Here is a 14,639-nt window from a genome sequence, read left to right as displayed (position 1 = left end):
AAAATTTAATTTAATTTTTCCAGTGTCCTAAAATTCACTGCTTATGCACCACACCCAGTGTTCCATGCAATACGTGCACCTCCATAATACTCACCACCAGGCTCACCCAACACCCTCCCCCCTCCCCTCCAAAACCCTCCGTTTGTTTCTCAGAGTCCACACTCTCTCATTGTTCATCTCCCCCTCTGATTTCCCCCAATTCACTGCTCTCCATCTCCCAATGTCCTCTGTGTTATTCCTTATGCTCCACAAATAAGTGAAACCATATGATAATTGATTCTCTCTGCTTGACTTATTTCACTCAGCATAATCTCCTCCAATCCTGTCCATGTTGATACAAAAGTTGGGTATTCACCCTTTCTGTTGGAGGCACAATACTCCATTGAATATATGGACCATATCTTTATCCATTCGTCTGTTGAAGGGCATCTTGGTTCTTTCCCCAGTTTGGTGAATGTGGCCATTGCTGCTGTGAACATTGGGGTACAGTTAGGCCTTCTTTTCACTACCTCTGTATCTTTGGGTTAAATACCCAGTAGTGCAATGGCAGGGTCACAGGGAAGCTCTATTTTTATTTTCTTAAGGAATCTCCACACTGTTCTCCAAAGAGGCTGCACCAACTTGCATTCCCACCAACAGTGTAAGAGGCTTCTCCTTTCTCCACATCCTCTCCAGCACTTGCTGTTTACTGTCTTGTTGATTTTGGCCATTCTGACTGGTGTAAGGTGGTATCTCAATGTGGTTTTGATTTGTATCTCCCTGATGGCTAGTGATGATGAACATCTTTTCATGTGCCTGTCAGCCATTTGTATGAAAGATGCTGTATTTTAAGGTGAACTAGAACCAGTGTTTCCTAAAGTGAGACATTCATCCTGAGGAATATGTCAGACACTCAGTCCACCGGGGTGTGGATAGAAAATACTAGACTCCTATGTATATTTTTATTTAAAAATTGAGATAAACTTAAGGCATTCTGGTTCAGCTTCTTTTGCAAGTTGTCATGTATCGTGTATGGATCTTGTGTCCTCTGGGTGAAGGTCAGTGTGGCAAAGGTCAGGAGGTTAGTGGCCACCTGTGCAGCCTCTAGAGTTAAACTTTCTGGATATGTGCTTTTTATTGGTTACTGGTATTATTATCACTTTGAAATAGAGCAGATTCCCATGGTACAAAAGGATATACACAAAACAGACACCTGGATTAACAAGATCCTTACAAAGAAACCTTGGAATATAAAGAAAGATTGACTAAAAAAGCCCAAATAAGTCACAGGAGGGTGCTGGGGTGATGCTTCCTCAGTTGTGCTTATGTTCCAATTCTTGCAGCCACATAAGAAAGTAAAGGCAGGGGCGCCTGGGTGGCTCAGTGGGTTAAGCCTCTGCCTTCGTCTCAGGTTATGATCCCAGGGTCCTGGGATCGAGCCCCACATTGGGCTCTCTGCTCAGCTGGAAGCCTGCTTCCTCCTCCCTGTCTCTGCCTGCTTTCTGCCTACTTGTGATCTCTGTCAGATAAATAGATGACATCTTAAAAAAAAAAAAAAAAAGTAAAGGCAATGACAATCGAATTAGCCATAACAAGAACTAGGCCCCCAAAATGTCCAAATTATGAAGTCTACTTTAAAAAGGATTTACATTTACTGTCATTAAAAATGACTCTCTGGGGACGCCTGGGTGGTTCAGTGGGTTAAGCAGCTGCCTTCAGTTCAGGTCATGATCCCAATGTCCTGGGATCGAGTCCCACGTCGGGCTCTTTGCTCAGCGGGGCGCCTGCTCCTCCCTCTGCCTCTGCCTGCCATTCTGTCTGCCTGTGCTCGCTCGCTCTCCCTCTCTCTCTCTCTGATAAATAAATAAAATCTTAAAAAAAAAAAAAAGGACTCTCTCTGTATTGTGCCTTGACATAATGGCTGATGTAAGTACATAAATATAATTTGTAATTAAATGCACTGGGGGTACTACTTAAAAGTATTCTTTCTGGTAGAACTGCACAATAAAGAAATTTGAAGACCCCCGAGCTAAGGACGGATTTGAGTCTAGATGGTGCAAGAACTTGCCCTAGATCTTACAATTGCCCTCTGGCCTAATGCAAGAATGTGAACTTCCTGGTTATTGATGCTTTTAATGCATTTATAAAGCAGAGTGGTTACTGTGCTGTGTATTTTCAGCGGGTTTTAAAGGAGGGAACTTTGAAATTTGGGAGTATTTTATCTGCAAAATCATTTGATCTAATATTACCTGATGTTTACTGAGAATAAGAAAAGGTCGCTATTAGATACATACACAATTTTGTCACCGATAGGATGTGTTATGGCAAACTCCACCATCATGATAATGAATTGTCTCCTGACATTAGGACCAATTGGCTTCCACACCAGTTGCATCATTAGAAGCCAGGAGCGATGCCCTTTTTGCTCCCGTCATTCTTGAGGTAATTTGTTTACCCCAGCCATCAGAACGCAGTCAATAAACAGCAGGGATTGACAAAGTGGCACGGTGCAGGCAACACGGAAAATTGGAAAAGTGAATTGTAGGTGGTGAGTGACTAGCAATAAATAATCAGCTTATTCCTGTTGCAGAAATGCCTATGACCAGGAGAAAATGTGACCAGTGAAAAATCTGAAATGGGCAAAAGTGGGCCACTTAATTCTGCATGAATACACTTGAGAGTGAATGTGTTCTGATTCTCCAAGCAAGATGGCTCTTCACAATACTTGGCTTTGTTAAAACCATGTCTGCTGATACTTGGACTCTCTCCAGTTACCTGGCATCTGAAATTATATCATTAGTGATTCACTCCTTTGAACCAAACACAGACCTCTTCAGGTATCCTTTTTTGAAGAACAAGCACCCTTGAAAAGGTTTAGCACAGTGAGTCCAAGATCCCTTCGTGTGACTTGATCTATGGAGTGACTGCCCCTGCAGGGAGAGCTCTGGAATGGTATCAAGGCTCCAGGCATCCTGGGGAGGGGCTGTAAGGTGGTGGTGGGGGCTGGGAAAGGGTGAGGCTTGAGAGAGGGGTAAAGGTACAGAAGGATGGTGCCAAAGGCCAGGTTGAACGGTTTCAGTTTAAACAAAGAAATGGATTTTAACTCTTTAGTTCAGGTCTAATACAGACCGCGTCAAACACTGAATTTATCATAACCCTCTGGACTTGGGAAGGCACCATATCTTTTAGAATTAATTCAGTATAATATAACACTCAAGGGAACCTCAAATAAATACAATTAACTTTTGTTTTTCGGTGAATGGGCCATCAGCTTGTTGGTGCCTGACAGGCAACTGGGGATGCAAATCAGCACTCCCTGGGCGGTCACACCCATTTTCTTACCAGTTACAGACCAACGAGATGGGAAGGTGAGTTTCTAGAAAGAATAGAAAAAATGCTCATCAGTGCACCAAATTGTTGTGATTAGGGACTACCTGTCATCCATCTTGCAGGATCGCATTTCTCACTGTTATTGTGGATGACTGAGTAGTGGCCGGTTTGAGGGAATCTTTTTGATGGTTTCATTTCTGATGTTCAGCTCCCTTCTTGTTTAGCAAGCGGCACATCTGATCAATATCCTCCCACCCCACGCACGACTGATTGATTTAGTAGATACAGTGGGAAAAAAAAAATCAAAGTAGTTCAACAAAAATGTATTTTTTTTTATGGAAGTTATTAGTCCGTCGCTAACTAAATTGATAGGTTACTTTTATCTTGATTTTTTTATTTTTGTTTTCAGAAGTAACAAGTTTAGCTGACTAAAAAGACCAGGTGTCTAATCGACTTGTGGTTGTGCTGACAGATATTTGATATGACATCAATTGACTAAACTGACGGGAATTTGAATGAGTTCAGTCAAAATGTTTGAATCCATCAACGGGGAGTGTCAACCGATTTTTGCTCTGGAGAAAGCACTCGAGCACCTGCATTTTACAACGAGGAAGTGCAAGACGTTTGGCCTCAAGAAATAAAAAGTGATCCAAGGGAAGACTTCTTTGAAAGAACCTGAGTGATGGTTTATGTCTTCTGATCACTTGCAAGAACCCGCGTTTGTTCGGGAAAGACCTACTTATGTGCCCATGACAGTTTCATGGTCTCCAGGGAAGGTGCAGGTAGCAGGGGTGATTCTGGGTAGATATGTTTTTCCTATTACACCAGAGACCTTATGCTAACTCTGTTCCTGGTGTTTCCAGAGCCAGACCATGGAGAAGCAGAGCAGTAGGTAAAAATGGTTTTCAGTTTTCCATAATCCGTGTTCCTGCCGCCCTGCCCTGCCTCAAGCTCCTTCTTCCACTGTCACCCTCCCTGCATCAGAGGGTTCAACTCTCCTACTGTCCCTCTCTGGGGCCAAGAGTCTCCAGTGCCCGCAAGGAATAAGTGACAAATCCCACCACTCATGAAGCCTCCCCTAGACAGATGACATTCGTCAGGGACCAACATTTAGTCAGACTCTTGCTTTGTACTAGGCACTGTGCTGAGCACTTTACACATGTTCCTAAACCATGGACCATCTTATCCTCTATGGCCTTTTGACAGTTCTTGAAATAACTGTCTTGGCTGAAGTTGAGAGCTGACATTCTGGCAAATTCCTGGATGTGTCTGGCTTGCTGTGGGCAGTGATCCAGGCTCCCCTATCCCCGAGAGATAGGGGTCCCCGAGAGATAGGGGCCGTTGGGCATCACCCACAGCGAATCAGCCACGCACACCCCCAGTCGGCCAAAGTTATCGCTGCAGCCAACGCAAAGGCTCTGACTCTTCGATCTTCCATCCAGTCTTGCCCAAACAGAAACTTCTCTAAGACAAAAGGAAAGCTCCTGAACTTGTGACATGCCATTCTAGTTCAGCAGAAGAGACCTAAAAATTGAGGATCAGCAAGGCGTTTTCTCACCTTACTACAGATTTGGGTCCTTTAAGTCAATGCTTATCTGATAAGCTCAGTTGAGGAAAGACATGCAGGCTTTTTTTTTTTTTTTTTTTTTTAAGATTTATGTATTTATTTGAGAGAGAGAGTGAGAGAGAGTGCATGAGTAGGGATGGAGGGAGAGGCAAGCAGGCTCCCTACAGACCACCCCAGGCAGGGCTTGATCTTCTGACTCTGAGATCATGACCTAGAAACCAAGGGTCAGAAGCTAAACTGACTGAGCCCCCCAGGCGCCCTGTCATGCAGACTCTTGATGACTTCATTTAGCAAACATTTGCTCAGTGGTGCAGATGTCAGACTGGGCAGGGGGAGTCCTGGATCACTAAGGGACACAGCCCTGTGGACTACACACATCAGAACAAAACTCCATTGTAATTAAGATGATGAAAATAGGACATCTTTTAGAAACCTGAATGGCAAACTGATTCAGCCTTGTCCCTTTCTTACTGTGTGGCCACAGAGCAGTTTCATTATAAAACACATACACGGTCCTTCCTGGATGTTCAGGGTCAGGGTCAGTTGCCTACAGAGGGGTGGGGAGAAGGAGATGGTTGAGAGCTCCAGTTCTGGTCATGCTCTCCTACTTGTCTTTTATTTTATTTATTTATTTTAAATATTTTTATTTATTTATTTGTCAGAGAGAGAGCGAGAGAAAGCAAGCGCAAGCAGGGGCAGTGGCAGGCAGAGGAGAAGCAGGCTCCCCATGGAGCAAGGAGACCAACATGGGGCTTGATCCCCAGACCCTGGAACCATGACCTGAGCTGAAGGCAGACACTCAACTGGCGGAGCCACCCAAGCATCCCTCCCACCTGTCTGTTATATGTGAGATGACACTGGTGCTTCTCTATAAATGTACCTGTATCACTCTGAATTGTTTCTTTATAGTACCTCCATGTGGCAGGTTGGGCTAAAGCTCCGAGAGGCTGAGTGACTTGCCCAAAGCCACAGAGCCAGTTAGCATGAGTCAACACGATGGTGCAGGTTGGGGCACGCATTCTCTTTTGCCTTTTATACCAGGCCATGTGGTCCTGTGCTGATCACCCAGGGGGTGGCTGCTGGCTTTGGTGGAATGAAGGACAGCATAGGGAAAAGGTAAAGAATGAGGCTCTGGAGCCAGATTCAGGAGTGTGAGGCTTAGTTTTCCTCTACATCCTGGCACCATGACTTTAAGCTAATTACAGGGCCCGAGTTCTCCTGCCTGTAAGATTAGGACGGTGCTACCATCTACCCAGAGTTGGCTTTATGGGCATGTGACCTGTGCAACTGTATATAGTCTTGTGCTTAAAAGGGCCCCAGACTTGGGGTGTGATGCTATAGAATCATCATCTTGAAATTCTTAATAATTCAAATATGTTCAGCTGTTCAAAAATCTTCTATTTGTGTTTTGTAAGTGAAGTTTGATAGGATGGTGGACCACGAACACGGGAGGCTTAGATCCTTGACTTACAGTCAGTCCTGCCTCCTGCTGCTTCTCCTGTTCTCAACTGCTTTTTGGTGCCTAGGGCCTCTCCCCCCTGGGCCCTCACGTGGGGACTCCTTTACCCTCTGTGCTCAGGTGTGCACAGGTGTGGGGAGGGGCGGGGTTACGTGACATCCTAGTCCTTTCCTGGTACTGAGCGAAACCTGGCCCAGAGGTTGCAGTCCCTCGGGGGGGGGGGGGGGGGCCCCCCTCACGGGGGGGGGGGGGGGGGGGGCGGGGGGGGGGGGGGGGGAGAGGGCCCCAGCCCTCCTTGAGGGGGGGGGGGTGGGGGGGCTCCCTACTCCCATCAAGAATGATCTGCCCTCTTCCTAACTCCTGACAAGGGCCTTTAAATCTGGCCAGGTGTTGAGAGGTAACTACTTTTGCAATCGTCAGAGCAGGCTGGGGCCAGGGCTGTGGCAGGCATCTCGCTGAACCCAACTGGAAGGAAGCAGGGGGATCGTCATGTGGTCACATCCGCTGTGATTCAGCTCATTTCCAGCATGATAATGAATTCAAGAACGAGCTTCTGAAATGAACTCTCCATCAGGAGGGAGGCGGTAATTGTGCGGGTTATTAGCGATTACTCCTGGATGGGGGTTAGGGGGTGTGAGCAATAGAATTAAATGAATTTCCTTTGAAAGTTCTGCTGTGCAAAGTAAGAGATATAAATGCTACATTATGTGTTTAAAATACCTCCTGGGTTTGGTTTATAGACTTGTTTATATTTATATATTTATTTGAATGTTTATGGCTTTCTCTCTGTCATTTCATGTTGGTATCTCCATACTCATTATGGTTTTATGGCCGCTTTTTGGAAATCAGTGGCTGCACACACCAGCACATGATTTGATGAGAGAAGGAGATCCAGAAAGGAAAACAAGTTTAATATTGTAGTTGGGGCGGGGGAAGAGCCTTCCCCTAGGGTCAGAAAGTTGAAAATGAAGCTTGAGGTCTGCACACTTTAGTTAGAATCTTGGGGAGTCTTTGCTTAGAAGGCAGCCGAGAGATGGTCAAGTTCTGCACTCCCCTTGGAAAGATGAGAAGTCAGAAGCCTTGAGAAGCTGGGACACTGATCGCAGGTCTCACAGCTTCTTGTTCAGGGGTAAGGACGGGGACCCAGGTATCCTGATGTCCCCTGCTGCTCCAGACCCACCTTCTTCCCCTCCTATACACAGGGACACTTCTCTACTGGGCATAGCACATGCTGGGCCTTGAGCCCATGATACTTTTAAGGGCCCACAATATTGCTTTAATTCCTTTTAAAATCAAAAGGAAAAAAACCCACATATAATCCAGGCTGCATTATATTCATCTCAATACCAATGCAGTCATAAAATATGATTTTTAATATTTTTTTATGGAGAAAGGGACCTATGAAAGCCGAGTGCCTAGGGTCCCCACAAGTCATAACACGCCCCTGCCAATACCAACCACCCAAGAGAGCTGTGGGAGAAATATGGGGGTTGGGGGCCATCCATCGACTCCCCCCACCCCACCTGAAGCAAAGAGGTTCTGCTCCCTCCCCATCCCCACTCCTCTTAAGCCCCCACATCTCAGATGTCTTTTTGTCTATCTCTCCACAGGGAGACCATTTCAAACAGGAAAGAGGAAGCTCTGAGTAACACCTTCTGATGGGTGGAGAGTGACAGAGATGACCGACACCAGGGAAGTACACACTGAACAGCGAGTCCTCGCTGACTCCCATTTTGATCAGAAGGTGCGTGAGGATGTTCCGAGTCTCCGGGTTTCCATGGTACTTGTGAGCCGCAAAGGCAGGGGGAAGGTGTGGGTGACCCACTTAGGAAAAAAGGTTCCACCGGGTAAAAGGTCAGATGTGCTGGGTGTCTCCTCAGGGGCTGCACCTCCTCAGACACGACCAGCCCGGGAGGCTCCCCAGTCTTAGTAAAAGAGACTCACTCACTGCTATGGACTGAACGCTTGCATCCCCCGAACCCAAATGTCGACACCTACCCCCCAGTGTGATGGTATTAGGAGTGGGATCTTTGCGGGGTGGTTATGTCATGAGAGAGCAGACCTCCCAAAGGGGATGAGTGCCCTTGACAGAGACCCCAGAGAGAGCTCCACTGCCCATCCCACCATGTGATGACTCAGCCAAAGACAACGGTCTAGGAACCAGGAAGTGGGTCTTCCCCAGACACCGGATCTGGGACACCTTGATCTTGGACTTCCCAGCCTCCAGAACTGTGAGAAATAAATGCCTGCGGTTTATGAGCCACCCAGTCAACAACAATGGTTTTTGTTACAGCGGCCGGAATGGACCAAGACACCCAGCCAGATGCTCAGGGTGGTCTTTCTCTCATATCCCACACCCCAATGCACCAACAATTCCCATTAGCTCCACCTCTACATTACATCTGGAATTGGCCTTTCTCCTTGCCTTCATCCATCATGGCAGAACCCAAGGGAGCAGCAAATGTCTCCTTGTATATGTGTCCCGGCTTCCTCCTGTGCCTGCATCGGTACAGCCTAAGGAGTCTTTTGTGTAGCACGAGTCCCTTCTCTCCTGAAGACCTCTCCATAGACTGCCCAGCTCATGTAGACACAAGCCAAAGTCCTTCTGCTTCCACTTGGCCTCCACAACCTGACTTCTGGCTCCTTCCCTGACACCATCTCTTCCCCTACCTAGAGCATGCTAAACCCACTCCTGCTCCAGGACCTTTGCACATGCCACTCACGCTATGTAGACACCCTCTCCTGCTTAGTCACAGCTCCTCAGGCATTCTCCAGACACCTCTCAATTGTAGCACACACACTACCCTCTACCCCACTGACTTTCCACCTCTTTTACCTGTGACTTTCCTTGGCATGTTACCACCACCTGACAGTCTAAAAAAACCCCCATTTGGGTGCCTGGGTGGCTCAGTCAGTTAAGTGTCTGCCTTGGTTTAGATCATGATTTCAGGGTCCTAGGATTGAGTCCTGCAATGGGCTCCCTGCTCAGTGGGGAGTCTGCTTCTTCCTCTTCTCTGCCCCTCCCTCCTGCTCATGCGTGCTCTCTCTCTTTCAAATAAATAAAAACTTAAAAAAAAAAAAACCCACAAAAACCCACCCTCATTAATTTCCTAACCTTCCCTCCCACTTGGATGTGAAGCCCCTTGAGGGTAGGAACCCTATTTTACTGTCAAGTCTCTAGGCTTATAACCGATCTCATGTTCAAACAGTATTTGCTGAATAAATGAAAGTCTGGGGCTGTAAAGTAGTTTGTTCTTTAAAACTGTCTGAACATCTGTCTGTATGGGCAGGTTTCCTATTTTTATCCCAGATTTGGATCCTCAGATCTTGGTGATTTCTCTTTCCGCCCCTGCTGAGGTCCACCCCTCATTGCATTCCAGAAACAGCCAGGTGGCTGTTCTCCTGGCTCTTCCTCCTGTTGCTCACAGAGGGTCCTCCTGAGATGTGCTTGGGACTGTCCCTGCTGAGGGTCCTTGGGAGGCTCCCTGCAGCCTCAGATCAGCATCCAGCCCCGCTTCTCACCCTGTCTGCCTTACCCTCTTGGTGGGACTGTCTTGTGCTTTTTTTTTTAGTTCCTGAAACAGGCCCCAATTCCTCAGGCCGTAACTTTTGTATACCATACTTTATCATGACAGTGGGATGGCTCAAAACAGTTCTCAAACTGGAAGACAGGGAAGGGAGAGGGAGAAGAAGAAACTAATCCCTTCTCCCTAGAAGAAGGAACCCTCCCTAGTAAGTTTTGGATGGAACTATAGGCAGAGGAAGAACGTAGGAGCCAAGCAAATGGAGGGGTGCTGGGGAAACCCCACTGGTGCCTTCCACCCACGAACCCAGCCAGCATTTGCAGGACACATATCGTGAGCACTACAGATGTCAGGATGGGTGCTGCCGGAGAGAGGTGCGATGCTCAGTTGGAGGTGGGGACAGAGGATAGGCGGGTAGTTCTGTCCCAGAGTGGAGTATCCCCATGAAGAGGGAGAGGGAGCCCAGAGCAGGAGCTTCCCTCACTGGGGGAGCCAGTCTTCAATGAGGAGGCAGAGACACATGTGAACGTCAGAGGAGAACGTGGGCCTTGCTGTGGAGGTGGGCAGTGTGGTTAGTTCCAGGAGCCATGGAAGCACACAGACAAGGCCAGATGCCACTTGGGAGGAGCCTGTGGTTCAACAGGATCCCTGTGGGCAGCTGCTGAAGGAGTCTCGGTCCCCAAAGAGTGAGACCAGGTATGGAGCTTAGAGATACCTCTCCTGGCAATGAGGGTTTGGATGCAGGGAGAGCAGGTAGGAGGCCATTGCAGGCACCTGCTGGAGAAGTGACGAACAGGGAGAAGCCATGCAGGCACCTGTCTTGGAGACCCGTTCGAGGTTTCGATGGGGTTGGCTGTCAGCTCACGGGCCATTCCTGGGCAACTAGGACACTGGAGAATGGCACGAGAGCAGGAGGCTTCTGGAGGTGGTGGGGGGGGGCCTGATGGTAGAGGAGGTGCGGGCTGAGTGGTGGGAGGACAGAGCGGTTGAGATGGGCAGTTTTGTGGACCAGTGTGACTGAGCTGTGGTCCCCAGCTACTCAAGTACCCACGCAGGTGCTGGTATACAGGTCCTTGGTAGAGGTGATCACAGTCCACCATGGATCGGTTGATCTATGATCCTAGATGATCCTAGATGATCAATCACTTGAAAGGCCTACCTACAAGCAGACCTGAAGCTTTCCTAAGAAAAGAAGTCATTCTACCTGCGGACAGCAGCTTCACCCTGTGCCTGAGAGTTCCAGCTCGCTACGGAGTCGGAACTGCCAAGCCAATCCCCATAATCACATAAGCCAATTTCTTGCAATAAATCTCTTTATATATTATATATTATCTCCTACTGGTTCCACTTTTCCGGTTGACCCCCTACGATACAACAGCTGTGATGGAACCAAGCCCAGCCCCTTGTCTGTCCCACTTTGGGTGAGGGTGCTTCTCCCCCTGCCTCCTTTTTTAGGAGCCTTGTGGAGTTGCAAGAGCAAAGCAGAATCTGTTTAGGGAAGGGCATTTCATGACCACCCATTCCCTGTGCGCACACAGATACAAGCACCCATAATTATAGGACTGGATTCTTGCTTCCCGGGGACACCCACACCCACCCAGCCCCATGTGCCTCACTTTACAAGACACCCCCTCTCTCTTGCCCAACCCCCGGGGAACTCCCTTTGGGCTCAACTCATCATAGGAGAATCCCCACGGCCATGTCTTTCCCTTTTCGTTCTGTCTCCCTGTTCCCCAGTAAGGGTCTGAAATACACGCACAGTGTTTTTAATGAAGACCCCGCTCTATCTGCACATGCCTCCATTAACCAAAGTCAACCTCAGGAGTCCTGGGGGTGAGATCAATTCTGCTCCAGATAGCCGTGCCAACTTCCACGGCTTCCGATAGTATTTCAAACCTATCAAGAGCACTTGGCAAGCCAAACATTTCCACATGGTTGACACACATTAATTAATTTAGCCTCATGCCACCATAGCGAGACCGGCGAGGGCGACTGGAGAGCACAGATAGAGTTTACGGGAGGGGGACAGGTTCCCCGTGAACAGGGGAGGGGGGACCTTCCAGAGCAGATGCTTTCCTCCCATCCGCAATGGGTGGTTGTCTTTTTCTTGGATGGAAACTGCACCACTCAGCGGGAGAGCCTCCATGAAGCACGAGCCCTGAGATCCGGTTTCCGCAGCGTCTTCATGATCGTCCGGGGGCAAAAGCTCCTTAATGAGTATGCTCGGGGCAGCCCACTTGGTCTGGTATCGGCTCCCAAGGACAAAGTCAGGCAAACTGAACAAGATGCTGCCTGCGAGGCTGAGGAGTGTGTAACATTGGGGCGGGGGAGGAGGGGAAGGCCAGAGGGAGAGAGGAGCCCAGAGCCGGCACTAACCGCACATTGACTCTGTGCCAGGAAACCCCGTGCGGGTCCTCCTCAGCCTCACCCTCACGGCAGCCCGGCTAGGTAACCAGCGCTACTTTCTTACAAAAGGTGAAACTGAGGCTCTGCCTGGCTGTAAAGTCTTTGCTGTTTCCTGTATATAGGACCTCTCTCACGTGGAAGGGAGAATTCAACTACCAAGCTTGAAGGAGGCAGTGACACTCAGTGGGGACAGTACCTGGTTCTGGCCCCCACCCGCTAACCTCAGGTAATTCGTTCGATGTCTGTGTGTCTCAGTGTAGGTAATGGGTAAATGGACAGACAGTAGTTTTGTGCAGGGGCAAAAGTGTGGCATTTGAGATCAGACTGCCTTGTATTCTAGAATCTACTATCTCCCAGCTTTTTTTTTTTTTTTTTTAATAAAAAAATCTGTAATACCTATCTTAGAGGGTTACTGATGAAATGAGGTATTGTATCCAAAGTGATTAGTGTAGGACTAGGCACATTGTTCAATGCAAAATAAATGTTAACTATTATTAATTATACATGATGACTCTTTGGAGATCGTTTTTTTTCCAGCTCATTTTAAATGAGCTCTGCTTTTTGCATAACATCATGCTTGGTACTGTAATAGGTGTGCAAACACACTGAAAGGTTGTAAAGCATACTATTATTTTCATATGCAAGGAAATATTTTATTTTATTTTTAAATTATTTTTTAAAAAAAGATTTGATTTATTTGACAGGAAGAGAGTGAGAATTCAAGCAGGGGGAGCAGCAGAGGGCAAGGTGGAAGCAGACTCCCCGCTGAGCAAGAAGCCCAATGTGGGGCTCGATCCCAGGACCCTGGGATCCTGACCTGAGCTGAAGGTAGATGTTTTTAACTCACTGAGCCACCCAGGTGCCACATGCAAGGAAATAGTTTAAAAAGCTGGTTGCACAAGTAGATAACACTGTTGAGGAGACAGGTGAGTCAATGAGGTGGTCAGATTTTAAGGATAAATACAGAAAGGTTTCACAGAAGATTAGAAGTGTAGGCAGGGTTTGGAAAGAGGAAAGGGCTATGCTTTGGAGAAAGAAGTGTTCATTTCTGGAGAGTAGATAAAGTCACACAGAAGAGGGAGGAAGCTGTGGGTTTGTGTGCATGCGTGTGCGTTTGTGTGTGTGTGTGTGTGTGTCTGCACCTGGGTATGTGTTTGTGTGCCTGTATGGTTACGTGCACATCTAGGTGTATGTGTCTCTGTGTGTGCATATGTGTGTCTATGTGTGCATCTGGAGATGTGTGTCTATTTGTTGTGTGTGTGTATGTGTGCATGTGTGTACCTGTGTCGCTATACCTGTGTGTGTGTGTGACGCAGGGGGGATGTTGGGTGGTTGCCTGGATGGAGTCTGTTCTGGGGAGACATGACCATTGCCCAGGATGGAATCAGGGTAACAGTGTGCCATAAGGTCCGTGTGTGGGCGCCTCATTTTTGTAGCAAGACTTAGGCTGTCAGGTTCTTGGCTTGTTGCCTAGAGTTCCAGAACTGAGCACTAGATGACATCTGGTTCAGCCTCCAGTCTATCAGGCTAGTTTTTATAAGGAAGGGACTAGTAAGGTGCCAAGGGTTGTATGGGCCTGTGTCACTGAGCCCACCATTTTGGGTGCTCCCCTCTGTCCCGCCACCTTCTGTCAGCAGAGGTAGCAATTGGTCCAGGAGAGAAAGGAAAGGAGGGTGTCAGGGGACAAGAAAGGGACCTGCAGAACCTTGCAATCCTCACAACAAAACAAGGACCAAAGAAAGCTTGTTGAACAAGCCGTGAGGTTAGTAGAGAAAACCGCAGCGCCCTTTTCTGAACGGATGAGGACTGTGCACTCTGCTTTTCCCCCATCCTGTGCCACAGTCACCTTGAACCTTGTATCTGATGTCCAGTATTCTCTGACATGTCTTATACTTAAAACTCCCATTGCTATAGTTAGTACCATTCCTAACTTGGCACCCTTGCGTCACCCAGCCTGGTACCCTGTTCTTGAGTCGTCTATACTGTGGGGCTTCTCAAACGTCCCCTCTACCAGCAAATAACCCATCTGCATGCAATAACCCTTCCTTTGACCCCTTCAGGCCCTGAATCTGTTCCAACCCTGCACCCATGCGGCTTATTCTGGTATTCAAGGTCCTCATTTAAATCACATTTTAAGAAAGAAACATCACTAAGTACTTCATTTGTTGAGAAACTACCCCCACCCCCCGCCCCTGACCAATGCCTCTCCACTGGTCATAGTCCCAAAACATTTACTGAAGGAGTGTAGGAGTAAGATGTCCTGAAGGCTGTGGTCTTAACACTGTGTGTGCATAGCTAGCCTCTTGTTTTCACTTAAGTCCACTGCTGAAAAATCAATAAAAATAGCAAAGTTTTCCAAAAATCCTTTTGTTTG

General features: G+C 47.7%; 1 long non-coding RNA gene across 9 annotated transcripts in view; it reads left to right on the top strand.

Annotated features, from left to right (window-relative positions):
* Window positions 1-14,639, top strand: part of LOC132023592 (uncharacterized) — a 46,004-nt gene that overhangs the window by 18,172 nt on the left and 13,193 nt on the right. For 4 of the 9 annotated variants that reach the window (XR_009406000.1, XR_009405999.1, XR_009405998.1 and 1 more), the window contains 4 exons: window positions 2,570-2,816; window positions 3,719-4,201; window positions 6,756-6,919; window positions 7,946-8,622. This is a non-coding gene — a long non-coding RNA (uncharacterized LOC132023592). Of the gene's footprint in view, window positions 1-2,569; window positions 2,817-3,718; window positions 4,202-6,755; window positions 6,920-7,945; window positions 8,623-12,387; window positions 12,492-12,969; window positions 13,094-14,639 lie in introns of those variants that run through there. The other 5 variants (XR_009405997.1, XR_009405993.1, XR_009405996.1 and 2 more) reach the window with 5 other exon arrangements.

This window comes from Mustela nigripes, chromosome 8, assembly GCF_022355385.1.
Source record: "Mustela nigripes isolate SB6536 chromosome 8, MUSNIG.SB6536, whole genome shotgun sequence".
NCBI classification, from domain to species: Eukaryota; Metazoa; Chordata; class Mammalia; order Carnivora; family Mustelidae; genus Mustela; species Mustela nigripes.
This window is presented reverse-complemented; position numbering and strand designations above follow the sequence as displayed.